Source organism: Mesoplodon densirostris, chromosome 17, assembly GCF_025265405.1.
Source record: "Mesoplodon densirostris isolate mMesDen1 chromosome 17, mMesDen1 primary haplotype, whole genome shotgun sequence".
In the NCBI taxonomy this organism is placed as follows: domain Eukaryota; kingdom Metazoa; phylum Chordata; class Mammalia; order Artiodactyla; family Ziphiidae; genus Mesoplodon; species Mesoplodon densirostris.
The window spans coordinates 65,737,490-65,752,783 of NC_082677.1; the positions used below are offsets into that span (position 1 = coordinate 65,737,490).

The 15,294-nt window shown below is 40.6% G+C and overlaps 1 pseudogene; it reads left to right on the top strand.

Moving 5' to 3' along the window:
* Positions 1-11,684: 11,684 nt before the first annotated feature.
* LOC132477445 (large ribosomal subunit protein eL8-like) lies at positions 11,685-12,192 on the top strand (annotated as a pseudogene).
* The last annotated feature ends 3,102 nt before the right edge of the window (positions 12,193-15,294 follow it).

Consider the following 15,294-nt stretch of genomic DNA (forward strand, 5'->3'; position numbering starts at 1 on the left):
TTCCTAACAGGTATGCTTAGTTTAGTCATACCAGTAGCCTCCCATTTTGGTACTCTATTTTCAAACACTTTTGGGGTTCCTCCCTGGGTTTAAGAAAGTCTTTCATTATGGCCCTCAGTCAGGTCTTTGATCTGTGGAGGCTTGCCTACAGCCTCATGTGATCCCATTTCTAAAGGTAGTTGGACAATTGTTAGCTACCCCCCCCCCCTTTTTTGGTCCATTCCATTCCTATCCTGTAGGCACCCTAGGCTTGAATTTTATAAGCACAGAGAGTGGAGGCATTCATGGCATTACAGTGTCTGGATTCGTCCACTCAAAGGAAAAGAGATATTGGAAGTCTGGGTGCAGGGGAATGCAGAAGAAGGTGACATTTTAACACTGTGAACAAGTTTAACAGCCCATAGTTTAAGAACTTAGGTTGGGGTGGAATGGAGACCTCCTCTGGCTTGGGACTGAGGTAGACTCCTCCGGCCAAGAGCAATTGTTTTCTAACCCATAAGGGTCTCCAGCTTGGACTACTGTCTGGAATTTAGTGAGCAAGTCCCTTCCCAACAAGGGGACAGGGCACTCAGGCACGAGCAGAAAATGAAGTGCAAAGGTAAAATTTCCTAGTGACAGTGGAGGGGAGGGATGAATCACTTGGTCTTGGGCTTTCCATCAATCCCCGTTATCATACAGAATTGGGAGAACAAGGGTGCAGGGAAATCAGCACAGAGCAGGCGGCCCCCGTATCTAATAAGAAAATAACTCTCCTACCTGCCATGTCAACGGTTACCCAAGGCTCCTCCGGAGAAATGATCAGGTGTCCTTTGGGAGCCAGGGAGGGTCCCGGGCCCTGTCAGTCTTTGGTCCTCTCAGTCATCGTCGATTTGGGAGCCCCAAGTCCCCTTTGGGACTGGGGGCAGTCCCATTTCCAGTGGCGCTCTCGTTTTCATATCGGGCAGGGTCTCGGTGGACTTTTCCCACAGAGGGAGTATTTGCCCTTCCTGTCGCCCTTCTGGCTGCACTTAAAACCGATCCTTTCTCAGTGAGACAGTGGCTCCGATCCAGGCTTCCTGGACCCTGTCCTCACCATGGGTCTTCGCAAAGGATGGTAACCCTGAGGCGTTACCATCTGAGGTGGTACAGGGTTAGAGCTACCTCCAGTAATTGTGCTTTTAGCTGTTGTCCCTGAATCCGTTTTGCCTCTTCAACACTATCTTTATTGTTAAATACTCCAAAGGCCAAATCCATGAGCTGATTCATGGGGGGCTGGGGTCTCCAGCTCCCCAGATGCGGCATTAGGGTTAAATAGTCCAGAAGACAGTGTCCCTGTCCGAATTGGGGGAGGTAGGAGTTCTCGGTTATGGACCCCAGGGAGGTGGACTCATAAGAGGATCATCTAAAACATCAGGCTCAGGACTTCCCTGGTGGTGCAGTGGTTAAGAATCCACCTGCCAACGCAGGGGACAAGGGTGCGGGCCCTGGTCTGGGAAGATCCCACATGCCGCAGAGCAACTAAGCCTGTGCGCCACAACTACTGAGCCTGCACTCTGGAGCCTGTGAACCACAACGACTGAAGCCCGTGCACCTAGAGCCTGTGCTCTGCAACAAGAGAAGCCACAGCAATGAGAAGCTGCGCACCACAACGAAGAGTAGCCCCAGCTCACTGCAACTAGAGAAAGCCCGCACGCAGCAACGAAGACCCAACGCAGCCAAAAATATAAATTAATTAATTTAAAAATAAATAAATAAATAAAACATCAGCCTCCTGTGGGGGAAGAAGGCACTTTGAAGGGATGTGAGCCAAGCACACCTGGCAGGAGTTCCTTAGACCTGGATTTTGGAATAGGGTCATGAACAGTTGGATGTATGGGACTTCCCCTCATTTACCTTCCCTTTTACAAAATAGGTCCAGCTGCAAGATGGTATTGTAATTCAGTGACCCCTTTTTTTTTTGGCCAGATCTCTTGGTCCCCTATTTTGTATTGGGGCCATGCAGTACTGCAAATAAAAATTAATTTTTTCCTTAAACCATCCTTTCTAAATTTTCCCCAGTTAGCTAATATGCATCCTAGCGGGGAGTCCTTTGGGGTGCTTGTAGTTGCCCCCATTTTTTATTAGGATGTCTTGACAAGAGTCTGATGGATCCTGGCGAGGTGGTAGTTATTTGTCCTGGCCTTCTCCCAGTGTCAACAGTGGGTTCCTTGTGAGCATTCGATATCTGCCTGATCAGTGAGCCTGAGTAGGCCCCTTGGATTAGTCAGGGAAAGGAACAAGAGCCAGTGGGAGAAAAAGCAACCAGAGTTTCAGGGCCTAAATCCTTCAGAGAGGGTGAGAGGAGACCTAGGCCCTGAGTCAACTAAATGGATTACCTTTATCACTGAAACAAAAGAAAGAGAAACAAATAGAGCTGAAGGGTAGGGCTGGAGGGCCACAAAGCAGTGATAATAATTCGAGGCAAAAGCTCCCCTCAGGATATGGTCCTTGTGATGTTGAGGAGGCCTACCTCTCCACAGGCGTAAAAGGCAACACACAACCTAGTGGCAAAGCCAGGAAGGAAGCTCAAGGATCAATAGACAGTCCAAGAAGTCAAGAGAGAAGGAGGATATAAGAGAAATCCAGGAAAGGAGGGAAGGTGTGCAGCCACGACGCTTCCCAGACTAGAAAGGAAGGTGTACAGCCACGACGCTTCCTAGGCCAGAGATTCGTAAGCCCACTGAGAAAGGTGCTCGCCCGCTACCTCCGCTCAGGGGTTGTTGATAAAGTCCGCCTGTGACCTCCACGAGGGAAGTGCTCACCCCCAACATCCTCTTGGGGGCGCAATGAGGCCATAAGCCCGAGAGCACTCGGGGAGGGCCGGCCGCAAATCTAGAGGAGGACTCAAGGAGTCCCCCAGTGTGGGCCCCCCGACGTCGTTCCAACATCCCGGAACCGAACTGGAACCAAAAACAAGTAGGGAGGGGGAATTGGGCTCGAGGAGCCACAGAGGGGAAATTCACCCACCCGAGGGGTCCACACTTGTCACGTGGTCTGAATTTGGATGTCCAGTGGTCGTCTTGGTGGATCGTCTCAAGTCCACAGAGACAGAGCGATAGGAGAATGAGAAGGATCAAGGGGAGAAGAGCCTTGGTCTTGGTGGGCTCCGTCATGGCCAGAGAACTGGTCTCTGCCCGATCCTAAGGGACTCCTTGAATCTACACGGCTCAGGACAGGTAACAGCCACGCTCCAGAGAGGAGCCACAGCCCAACAGAAAGATCAAGATGATGCCCTCTGAGGTCCCAAGTTGGGCACCAGAAAAGATGTTGCAGGAAAGAATGTGGGGCTGGAGAGAATGGTCACGTCCCAGGTCTCAGGCGAGTCCCTGGGACGGCCACCAAGTGTGGGTTCTTGGCTTCGCCCAGGAAAGAACTCAAGAGCGAACCATAGTAAAGAGCAAGAAGGTTTATTCAGGAAGATACACACTCCACAGACAGAGCACAGGCCATCTCAGAAGGCGAGAGGCCCAAAGACAGACTTTCATGTGATATGATCGATCAACATAGACCACAAACACAACATTAGAAACTAGAGGATATTTTGTGAAACCTCAAACAAGCACAGTGTATTTCCTATATTCCTTGTTAATATAGGAAAATGATATATCTGAATAACAGAAAATAGAATATAGATAAAATTTCTTCACTTCCCCACCACTGCCACAATAAAAATAAATCTTACCTGACAGGACTTTTCATTTCACTTAGAAGACAAATTAACAAAGGAATAACAGCTATCTGAACGTCAAGGTTTTCAAAAAAAAGGATGCTATTTGGGGGAGGTAGTTAACTCAATGAAATCTCATCATATAAACTCATTATAAATTCTTCCTGAGTAGACAGTTTTGGTGATGCTATGTGGTTCTGGTCAAAAACAAAGAAGCAAAGAAACAAGTATTAATTTTTGAAATTTAAGATGATTTTTTGATATATAACTGAAATATTTCAAGTGTACAATACAATGACTCAATATTTGTATATATGGTGAAATGGTCACCACAATAAGTCTGGTTGACAACCATCACCACACATAGTCACACAGTTTTTTCCATGTGATAAAAAATTTTAAGATCTACTCTCTTAGCAACTTTCAAATATATAATGCAGTGTGCTTGATTATAGTCACTATGCTGTAAAGTACATCCCTATGCCTTAATTATTTTATACCTGCAGGTTTGTACCATTTACCCATCTTCACCCATTCACCCACTGCCCATCGCCCACCTCTGGCAACAATCTGTCCTCTCTATCTACAAACACATGATGCCTCCAGCTTTGTTCTCAACGTTGCTTTGGCTATTCAGGGTCTTTTTTGGTTCCATACAAATTTTAGGAGTGTTTGTTCTATTTCTATGAAAAATGCCATTGGAATTTTAATAGGAATTGCATTGAATCTGTAGATTATTTTGGGTAGTATGGACATTTTAACAATATTCTTCAATCCATGAATACAGAATATCTTTCCACTTATTCATGTCTCCTTCAATTTCTTTCATCAGTGTCTTATAATTTTCAGTGTACAGATCTTTCACCTCCTTGGTTAAATTTTTTCCTAGGTAATTCTTTTTTAATTTTATCAGAGTATAGTTGATTTACAATGTTGTGTTAGTTTCAGGTGTACAGCAAAGTGATTCAGTTATACACATACATATATTCATTCTTTTTCAGATTTTTTTCTCATATAGATTATCACAGAATATTGAGTAGAGTTCCCTGTGCTATACAGTAGGTCCTTACCGGTTATCCATCTTATGTATAGTAGTGTGTATGTTAATCCTAAACTCCTGATTTAGTCCCCCCTCCCCATGTTTCCCCTTTGGTAACCATAAATTCATTTTTTGATGTCTGTAAGTCTGTTTCCATTTTGTAAATAAAGTTCACTTGTATCTTTTAAATTAGAGTCTACATATGAGTGATATCATATGATATTTGTCTTTCTCTGACCTCACTTAGTATGATAATCTCTAGGTAATTTATTATTTTTGTTGCGGTTGTAAATGGAATTATTTTCTTAATTTTTCTTTCTGATAATTTGTTACTAGTGTGTAGAAATGCAACAGATTGATATATTCATTTTGTATCCTGCAACTTTACTGACTTCATTTATTAGTTCTAACAGTTTTTTTGTGGGGGGTCTTTAGAGTTTTCTATATATAGTTTCATGTCATCTGCAAGCAGTGACAGTTCTACTTCCTTTCCCATTTGGATGCCTTTATTTCTTTTTCTTGCCTAATTGCTGTGACTAGGACTTCCAGTACTATGTTGAATAAAAGTGGCAAGAGTGGGCACCTTGTTTCTGATCTTAGAGGAAAAGATTTCAGCTTTTCATCATTGAATATGATATTAGCTGTGGCTTGTCATATATTGGCCTTTGTTATGTTGAGGTATGTTTCCTCTATACCCACTTTGTTGATAAGAACCATTGTTTGAAAGGACTAAGGAACTTAAAAACCTAACAATTCTAATGGCTTTCTCTATTTAATGAAGCTTGAGATGGGAACATTCTCTAAATAATAATAAAGAGCAAATATCTATTCAATCTACTCTTTCTTTTTAATAAGGGTGGTAGCAATCTTGCATCATTGGGTTCTGGAATCCCTTTTCCAAATCTTAATAATGTATATGATTGTTATAAGTGCAAATACAAGCCTGAAAACAAGTAATTAGTAGGTTTATATAATAACCCAACCAGATTGAATTTGAGATTGCCTCTGGTTTATAACTATTTCAGAAACAAAAGTGAGTAAAGGGATTTTAAATTCCAAAAGAACTAGAAATTCAAGTTCAAAGGCACCTTACTGAAACTTGTTTTAAAACTACTGAATCTCAGCAAGTCACTTATTAAAGGTCACAGTTTCAATTCTAACAGAGGTTACAACAGGACTGACCATCACTATGTAATAATGTCTCTACAGTATTTGTCTTCTCCTGTCAGGAAGAATTATTCATTCTTTATTCATTCAGCAAATATTTATGAATTGTTTTTGTTATACCATTGGTTCTTCTAAGTCATAGAAATACTGAGATGAATAGTTTACATTTCTACACTCAAGGAGCTCACAGTTAGTGGGGGAGCCATACAAGAGAACCAGCCACCACAACAGAACACCAGTAGGTTGTAATCTATGAGTGCACAGAGGAGGGCAGCCAGCTGGGCCAGGAGAGGCCATCCAGAAGAACTGACACATGGAACTTGGTCTTGAACAATAGATGGCTGTTAGCCTAACAGGAGAGGGCATTCTAGGGAAAAGGTACATCACGTTCAAAGGCAAAGCAAGAAGAGTATGGAGTATCTGGGGAATGACAAGTATTTCAGTGTGTACGTACTTGGCAGTGGGGGAAGATAAGGCAGGAAAATCATATAGGGCCAGATCATAAAAGAATTCCCATGCATGCTAAGGACATCCCAAAGACTGACTCTTGAAGGAGGTGAAAGACCAGCCTTGGGCCAACAAAGAACAGAATTTAATTGTGACACTACAAATCCACATTTAAGCCTATGGCATCCAGGGTATTATTACTCTTTAAAAAATAGATTTGTGTCAAGATTCAGAAGGAATCTCATTTCTAGCCAAGTTTATCAAGGGCAACATGATTCCATCAGCTGATTCTAATTAGACCTACACCTGCATTTTACATAGGAGTGTACCTTTGAGGAATAAAGGGCCAGTTTTCCTTCAAAATAAACAATGCCCATTAGCTATGGTCAAAGGGTGGAGCCGTTTGGCACAAACTTGAAGAGGGTCGTCTGTAGAGAAAGGGGAAGCCTGTGGGCTGGACAAATATGATAGCAAGTGCCCTGATGATTATAAAACTAGAGGCAAAACCAAGACCCAAACCCAGGTCTCCTGTTTCCAAGTCCAGTGCTCTTCCCATCATTTCCTTCTTCTTGCTAGAGAGGCAGTAAAATGTAACCAGCATAGCTAAAAGCCCACTGACTCTAAGTTCAAGTTCTAATTCTGCCACTTTTAAGTTTCTTTGTCATTAGCAACTGCCATAGAACTCAGTATCCTCATGGATAAAATGAATGGGTTTGGGCCCAGATCCATGCTTACAACACCACTTATCTGGCATAATAATGAGGTAGTAACACCTCTGATTGTGAATGCGTTCTCCCTTCACCCTATTCCTTGAGGAATATAAAAGAGGAGCCTTCAGCGCAGAAAGGTCATGTGCTCACTGGCAGCCAGTGGCAGCAGCCTTAGATGCTAGAGTTCCACGTACCTTGTACTAGGAAAAAAAGAGTCCATTGTTTAAAAAGGAAGAAGAAATGAGCAAGTTTGTAAAGCACTAGGCTATATGATCTCTAAGGTGACTTCTAGCTAAAAATAATGAACCTTATAATATTGGGAAGATATAGGAAAATTAGGGGATGATTGAATCTGAGTTGATTCTCACTGAGTGCTATGTGCCTGGCACTATGCTAAGGGTTTCCTACGTATTAGTTCATTTATCTTCACAGCAGCCCTTGGAGGTGGCTGTTATATCCGTTTTACAGATGAGAAGACAGAGGTGAAGAGAAATTGAATAACTCACCCAAGATTACCCAGTGAATAAGGGTGGGAGCTGAGATTTGAACCCCAGAGGTCTCATTCCCATTGGAAGACAATTAATGTGGCCCTTATAATTTATTAGGTGACCACAGTATCCCAAAGAAAATGTGTCAAGCTTTCACTGGCCATGAACCCTCTCAGGTAAATGTAACTCTGTAGAACCCCAGAGTCAGATCACCTTATGTTCATTTTGATTTCTGTACTGAATTTTTTTCCAAATCCAGAGCCTGGAATTATCTTCCACGAAGAAACAAGCTAATATAGCCTGGCATCCGATTCCTCATCTGTAAAATAGAGATAACACTTACTTCTGAAGGTTGTACTGGAAATAAAACTAAACCCTTATCAAAGCACCTAGCACACCTAGCTGGCACATCACCTCCACACATGATAGTTTCTGGGGTGATACATCTCCATTTCTCCTTCTGAACAACAATGAGCCAGAGGAAAATGGGAAGTAACATAATACTCAACAAGAGGGAAATAGCTAAGTAAATTATACTGCATCAAACTCAGTGGGATATTAAGAAGCCATTTTAAAAGATAAGTATGAAGGCCATAACGAACTTTAAAATGTTTAATGTAAAAATACACAACACAATTCTAGATTTACCCTGAGTGTAATTTCATACATAGGCTGCACTGAAAAGACTCACAGAAAAATAAAAGTAGAGTAGTAAGATTGTGGATTTTTTGGTAAATATTTATTATGGTGCTCAATACCATTAGTTATTGGGGAAATGCAAATTTAAACTACACTGAGATACACCCACCCCAACACCAAAATTAAAGGACAGATAAAACCAAGTGTTGAAGAGGAGCTACTGGAACTCTCATGCATTACTATAGAAGGATAAATTCTTCCACCAGTTTGGAAGCCATTTGGCAGTATCTACCAGGCTAAATAGAGTTATGCTCTATGACTTGGTACTTTCATTCCTGGGTATAACTCCAACAGAAATAAGTGGCTATCTTTACTAGAAGACAAGTATAAGAACATTCATGGCAGTATTATTCAAAATAGTTCCTCAAGGCAGAAACAACCTGAGGGCCCATCTACAGGAGAATGGATAAATAAATGTAGTGTATTCATACAATGGAGTACAACACAGCAATGTAAAAGAACAAATTACTGCTACACAAAACAAGGATGAATCTCACAGACATAATGTTCAGCAAAAGAAGCCAGAATCCCATTTATTTGAAGTTCAAAAACAGAAAACACTAATCTATGGGGATAGAGAGAGGTCAGAGGTGTGGTTTTGGGGGGGTCCTGGGGGTATTGATTGGAAGAGAGAATAAGAAAGCCTTCTGGTATGCTGGAAATATTCTAAACTTAATCTAAGTGGTGGTTACACAGGTATATAAAATTCATTGAAGATTTGTATACTTTGGTGTTATATAGGTTTCACCTCAATTTTAAAAAAACAAAAAATTATTAATATTAGAAGCATTAAGTTTTTAATAAATTGAAATCAGACAAAAATTTAAGATAAAATCTGCTTGACTTTCTCTCCTCTCTCTTTTCCCTTGAAGTTTCTTGAGTTTGGAGAATTACCTGATGTACTCAGTGGGAATACATTTCTAAAACAAAAACAGTTGGCCATTTAAAAAATATTATGTAAAGCATGATGCAGTTAAACCTATTTTTGATCTTTTTTTTTGTTTTCACTTTATGACATTGGACAATCTTTTCTTCTCCAGCTGCTTCTGAGCTGTAGTTTGTACACTTGTAAAAAGGATGAGAATTTTCTGTGCCTCATTTGAGCAATAAGAATTTGTGAACAAAATCCTGCTAGCACTCAAAAACTTTTGGATGTTTGGGGGAATATTTAGAATATGTGACGTGGACTTAGATGTGTTGGTAGATTCCTTTATAGTTAACAAGATTCTTTTTGTTGCAAACATTTCCCCTTTTTTAACTTCTATCTTTTGAGTATATACTGTATTCTGAAACATAAATTCTGAGAAGTTTCTGACAATTTAGTTTAAGTCACTGATATACTAGACTCAAGCTTTGCCTCTCCTGGAGTAAAATTCATGTTGAATGGAGTTCCAAAGAGACACATCAAACTCCATATTGTAGCTTATCAGGGCACTTTAGGTAGCTTTGTAGGTGGGGCAAGAGGCTTATCTGCAGAAATCCTTTCCCTGTGTACTGAGGACTTATCTTTTCAGGGTCAACCCCACATGTTCTTGGATCCCAGAATCTCCATCTGAATCCACCCCACCACCTTCCTGACCTCCTTCCCTTCCAGATATCTGATGGTTGGGGCACCCCCTGACTGCAGTGACTTCCCCCATTACTACTTGTTATGACCTAAAATGGTTCCAAAACAGTGTCACTCCCCATCTCTGTAGCAAATCCACCTTACATCACATCATCTGTCTACAAGATAAAGAACACAGCTACCACCAGTTCTGCTAATTAAATGTGTCTTCCCCATTTGGGAAAAGACAACCCTGGGAGCTTCTCCCCTATCTCTGGGAGGCTCATGCTCCCCGGCCTTCCTCCCACACTTTTCTACCTGGCATCCTTCAGGTCTAGAAATCTCCATCCCGCCCTCAGTGCGCGCACCACTGCTGCTTCCCACATTATGGGCATTCAGTTCATTCACCATATGAACTGAAGTCGGAATAATGGCATTTAGAATTCCACACTGATTTGCTGTTAAAAGGGATCTAGGGCTGTGCCCCTTGGGAACAAGAGTTGATTTTATAGGTTACCATGAATATATCAGTACTGAATTAATTTGGAATTTCCAAAGTTTAAAAAATCAGACCTTTCTAATAACTATGACCACAACCATAAAAGTCAGACCACCAGATTAAGAGACAATAATCAAGGAATGGTAGTGATGATTTTCAACCCCACACAGCCTCTTACACAGCAAAAAGAGTCTGAGCTGAAAACAAGATTTACACATTACCTATTTCCGTGGTTTTTTTCCTTACACACCACCTGGGAAGCTGACCTATTTCCCTGTCAGAAGCAATGACATGAGGCTTTATGTGATATTTTTCTACATCTGTAGGTTTGAAAATAAACAATTTTGAAAACCTGCAGCTCAGCACTTGGCATTTTACCAGAACTTTCCCAACTCCCAAAAGCCAAATCTGTTTTTTATTCCACTATGGAGTACCTCATTTATCTTTCTAGGAGAAAATATAATAAAAACTAGAGAATTTGGTTCAGAGGATATATAATGGACACTTAAAACAATCATATAACAATAGTTCTTATGAAAAGCATATCAGGCCTAGGTTTATTTATATATATGTATGTATATATATATATAATATGTAGATAGATTTGTATTTATATAATCTATGTATATATAAATATAGATAGATAGGTATATTATATACAGATATATTTATATAATCTATTGATATATATATAGATATAGTCTAGTGCCCCAATTTTTATTCTTTTCTGTCTCTTCATTAGTAGATTAATAAGATGTTGGGTAAGAGAGAGCAACAGAGCTAAAACAGAGACAAAAGACCAGTCTCTTAGTACAATTACTTACAGAATCCTGAGGATAAATTCCATAGTATAGCTAACATCATACCTTTATTCAAAGGGGACAAAAAGGGCTGGTGCTGTCTTTATAGCATATGAAAAATTCATTTTTTCTCAGCAAAAAGAAAAGTGATAAAAATTGATTTGATCTGTTCCTTTCAATTAAGAAAAAAATCTACTATGGTGGAAACATTCAATATTGTGGTCATATTACAAATGTTGAAATCCAGAAGTACAGATTTAAACTGCCCTTGAGTGGTCAGATTTATTTCTCTAAGAATAATCTGGAAAACCCCTGTACAAAGGTAAACCATCATGTGACTCGGTGGCAAAAGGCCTGACACGGGACCTGTTGACTTGAAACATGTATATATAGTATGTTGACCAAAACCTTAAATGCTAGCAAAATGTTTTAAAGTGTTTAAATCACAAGCCAATTATCATTTCCGGGTAGGCCTGCAAAATGCAGCACGTAACTGTTTGTACCATCTGCTTTGTCAGTGGCAAAGGCTCTCCTCCGTGAGTGTCTGAAAGGGCCTCCCTTTTGTGAAACAGTTCACCCAGGCCTTGGGGTGGGAGGGGTCCAAATGGCTATTCAACTGCTTAAGCTGGCCCACGAGCTCAGCCCAGAGACAAAACAAAAGTAGAAGCTGTTGTCCCAGCTAGAAGAAAGCTACCCACAAAAGGGAAAGTCCCCACTGAGACCGCCTGTCCTTTGAGCAGGTGTTAACGTTGTCTCTACCTTGTGGAGAACAAGAAGGCTCAGAAGGTGGCAATGGCACACTTGTGGACCCCACTGAGCTCGCTGGCCTCCTGCCTGCCTTGGGCCGTGAAATGGGAGTTCCCGAGTTCATTCTCAAGGGAAGGGCCAGGCTGAGATGTCTCATCTTCAGAAAGACCCTTCGCACAGGTTAACTCGGAAGACAGAGGAGCTCTAGCTAAGCCGGTGGAAGCTATTAGGACCAGTTATAATGACAGATACGCAGAGATCCACCATCACTGTGAGGCAATATCACAGGTCCAAAAAAAATCTGTGGCTCTCATTGCCAAGATGGAAAGGCAAAGGCTAAAGATCTTGCCACCAAACTGGGATAAAAGCACAATGTTAACTTTTCTGCACCTAAAAATACAAATTAGCCTTCAAAAAAACCTCAACCTCATAACAGTATCTTCACTCGCCAAATTCCCATAGTGCTACTATACCCTAGAACACAAACTCACGCATGTTGTTTTTTTAATTGAGTTACTGTGAGTGATGTGTCTTCTCTAAGTTATAATCTACAATTTATAATCTCCCCAAGTCTAGAAAATGTTCTTTGTTGCTCCACCTTGTATTTTAGTTACTTGGTACCTGTCCTAAACCTCTCCCACCAGACTGTTAGTTTATTGAAGGGAGGAAGTGTATGTTACTCATCTTTGGGCTGAACGGACTTAGGACTAAGATCATTTGGTTGTTGATGTTGTTGTTTATATCATCAAAGCTCCTAGGACAGTTCTGCTCACCCAGTAAGAGTATGGCAGCAAATGAGCAATGCCTAAATAGGGCCCCCAGGAACGCCACCATGTGCCCACATCTACATCAGATATCAATCTCCCTGCCTCTGGGATTATCTCAACACTACAAGTGGTGAATGGGTTAGTAGTTTCCAATTCTATCATGGTTGTAAGACTTATGAGAATCAGCATCACACTAGCCTGAGCTATAGTAACAAATAGATGTCAAAATTTCAGTGGCTTCTCAAAGCAAAAGTTTCTTTCCGATTTATAAAATGTCTGAAGCAGCTGCTCTCCTTGACTTGGTGACTCAGTGATGGAGGCTGCCTCCCTCTGTGACTCCTCTATGTCAGAATGGTCACCACCAAAGGGAAGAAGATTATGGAAACCTAGACTTATTTTTAATTGCCTTGGACCAGAAGTGACAAAAGTCCCTTTTGCTCATGGCCCATTGGCCTAATCTAGACACCTGGCCCCAAGTCAATTAAAAGGGAGACTGAGAATTAGGGGAGTCCATGGAATATTTGGTGAGTATTGCTGGCTCTTCCATACAACTGAATTTAAAAAATGAACCAGAGGATCAGTTAAGGAATGCCACTTATGCAGAGAGATGGCTGTACCAACAAGGTACATGATGATGATGTACTGTTTCATCCTATCATTGAAACAAGAGCTCCACCATTTTTATATACAATATGATCTAAGTTTATGAATTTACTTTTACCATTTTCAAGGAAAGCAAATCCAATAAGAAAATGTGTTTTCTACTTCATATAAAGCAATGAGGTGTTATGATTTGGCTTTGGAAGAAAGTTCTTAAAATAATATATCAGGCTCATCTGTTGAGGCCCTTCTGCTGCAGCTATTGCCCAGTTTGCTATCTCTTATAATAGTAACCAGCTTTGAGGCCAAAATAAACCCTCTAGTTGTTCTCTAGAACACCCCATCTGCCTCATCCTTCAACACAAGTAGTGCTTCCAGAGCTCTTAATGGCTATGTCAGTGCACACTATAAATCAATTGTCACATGGCTTCATTCCATCCAGGCTAAAAAGATGTGCTCATTTCATCTCTGTTGCAAGAATACTTGAATTTTTTAATTTCATACAGCAATTTTCTTCATATCACTAGCTTAAAGATCATCTTTGGGATGGTAAACAAAAATTCTCTAAAAACATTCTGTTAGGATCAAAATAATACCAAAAAAGAAAAATCACCAAAAAAAAACAAAAACAAAAATAAGTTTTGCATCTTTTAACAAATGCACTTATTCTATTTATATGTACACAATGATCATTATAACCCTTTTCTTCATTCACTAGGGGAAAAAAGGAAAAGGCCTATTTTTGGTAACTTATAAATAATATTTTTATAACTTGTAATTCTGATAACTCCTTAAAGGCTGTGACCAAAAAAAAAAAAAAAAGGTTATAAAAATTACATTGGTATTCTCCCAATATTAGAAATGTTTTGAAATACAAAGGTAAAAACAGAGAATGGCATGAAGTCAACCCTCTCTCCTCTTATTCCCCCTAGAGATACAAATGGAATTTCTGTTCTTCTAGAATCTCTCCCATGTGTTTTATTATGGTATCACATTCAAGTCAAAGAACTAAGGCTGGGAAATGCTAACAGCTGGCAAAGGTACCAAAGAGAAGTTATTCTCTTCTTGAAATTTTTGCAATCAGGAACATTAAGAAATGGTTACCCAGAATCAGAGCAAGGTGAAAACACACACACACACACACACACACACACACACACACACACACACAGTCTAATTTAACATGTATACCCTACAAAAAATGTCCAATATGTCTATGTGGTCTCTTAGTTTTTTACTTGATTCACTCACTGTATCAGTTCAGATGCTTTGGTGTTAATTGGAGAAAACGGAATCCGCATTGTCTTAAAAAATAGGGAATTAATTGACTCATGTAATTACTAAGTCTAGAGCAGTGCCTCCCAAACTATTAGTGGTGAAGGACATTTGGTGGTGATGTATTGTTTTTTTTTTCAATCCAGGACAGATTGCTACATGGTCCTAATGCATAAGACTTGTACACAGATGGCACTACTTGCAACTCTTCTCTTTGTTGGACACATTCGAACTGGTCAGCTACACAAATCCACTGGTCACACACTGAGCTGTCATGCCAATGTCAAATCACTACAAACGTTTCTAAACATTTACTCTCAACTTCTTTATTTATGTCATCGCAGAATGTAACAAACAGTTCACCCTACATTTTGAGTAGCACTGGTCTAGAGAAAGGGTAGGCATCAGCATGATTCTTGCTCCATTGCACTGACATTCTCTAGGTTGCCCTCCTCTCTGTTCCAGCTGCTTTTGGGGTTGGTCTGGCAGTGTATGCAGTGGTTCCAGTCTATATATGACAACATCCAGAAGGGAGAGAGGGTCCCTTCAAGAGGAACCGAAAAGAGGAAAGATCTCTCTCAGGAAGCCCTAGAAGATTTTCCACACATCTCATTGTCTTTAATTGAGTCACATGCCTGTTCCTGAACCTATCACAGTCAAGCAAGACAGATGGCATTACTCTTGGAGCAATTAAGCTCACCCCTGGAGCTGGGGGTGGGGCTCCATTCCTGGGGCACATGGGTTGCATGGGAGAAATAGTCTTAGAAATAAAATTGGGTTTGTGTGGTAAAGGATGGAGGGAGGAATGGATGCTAAGTAGGCAAT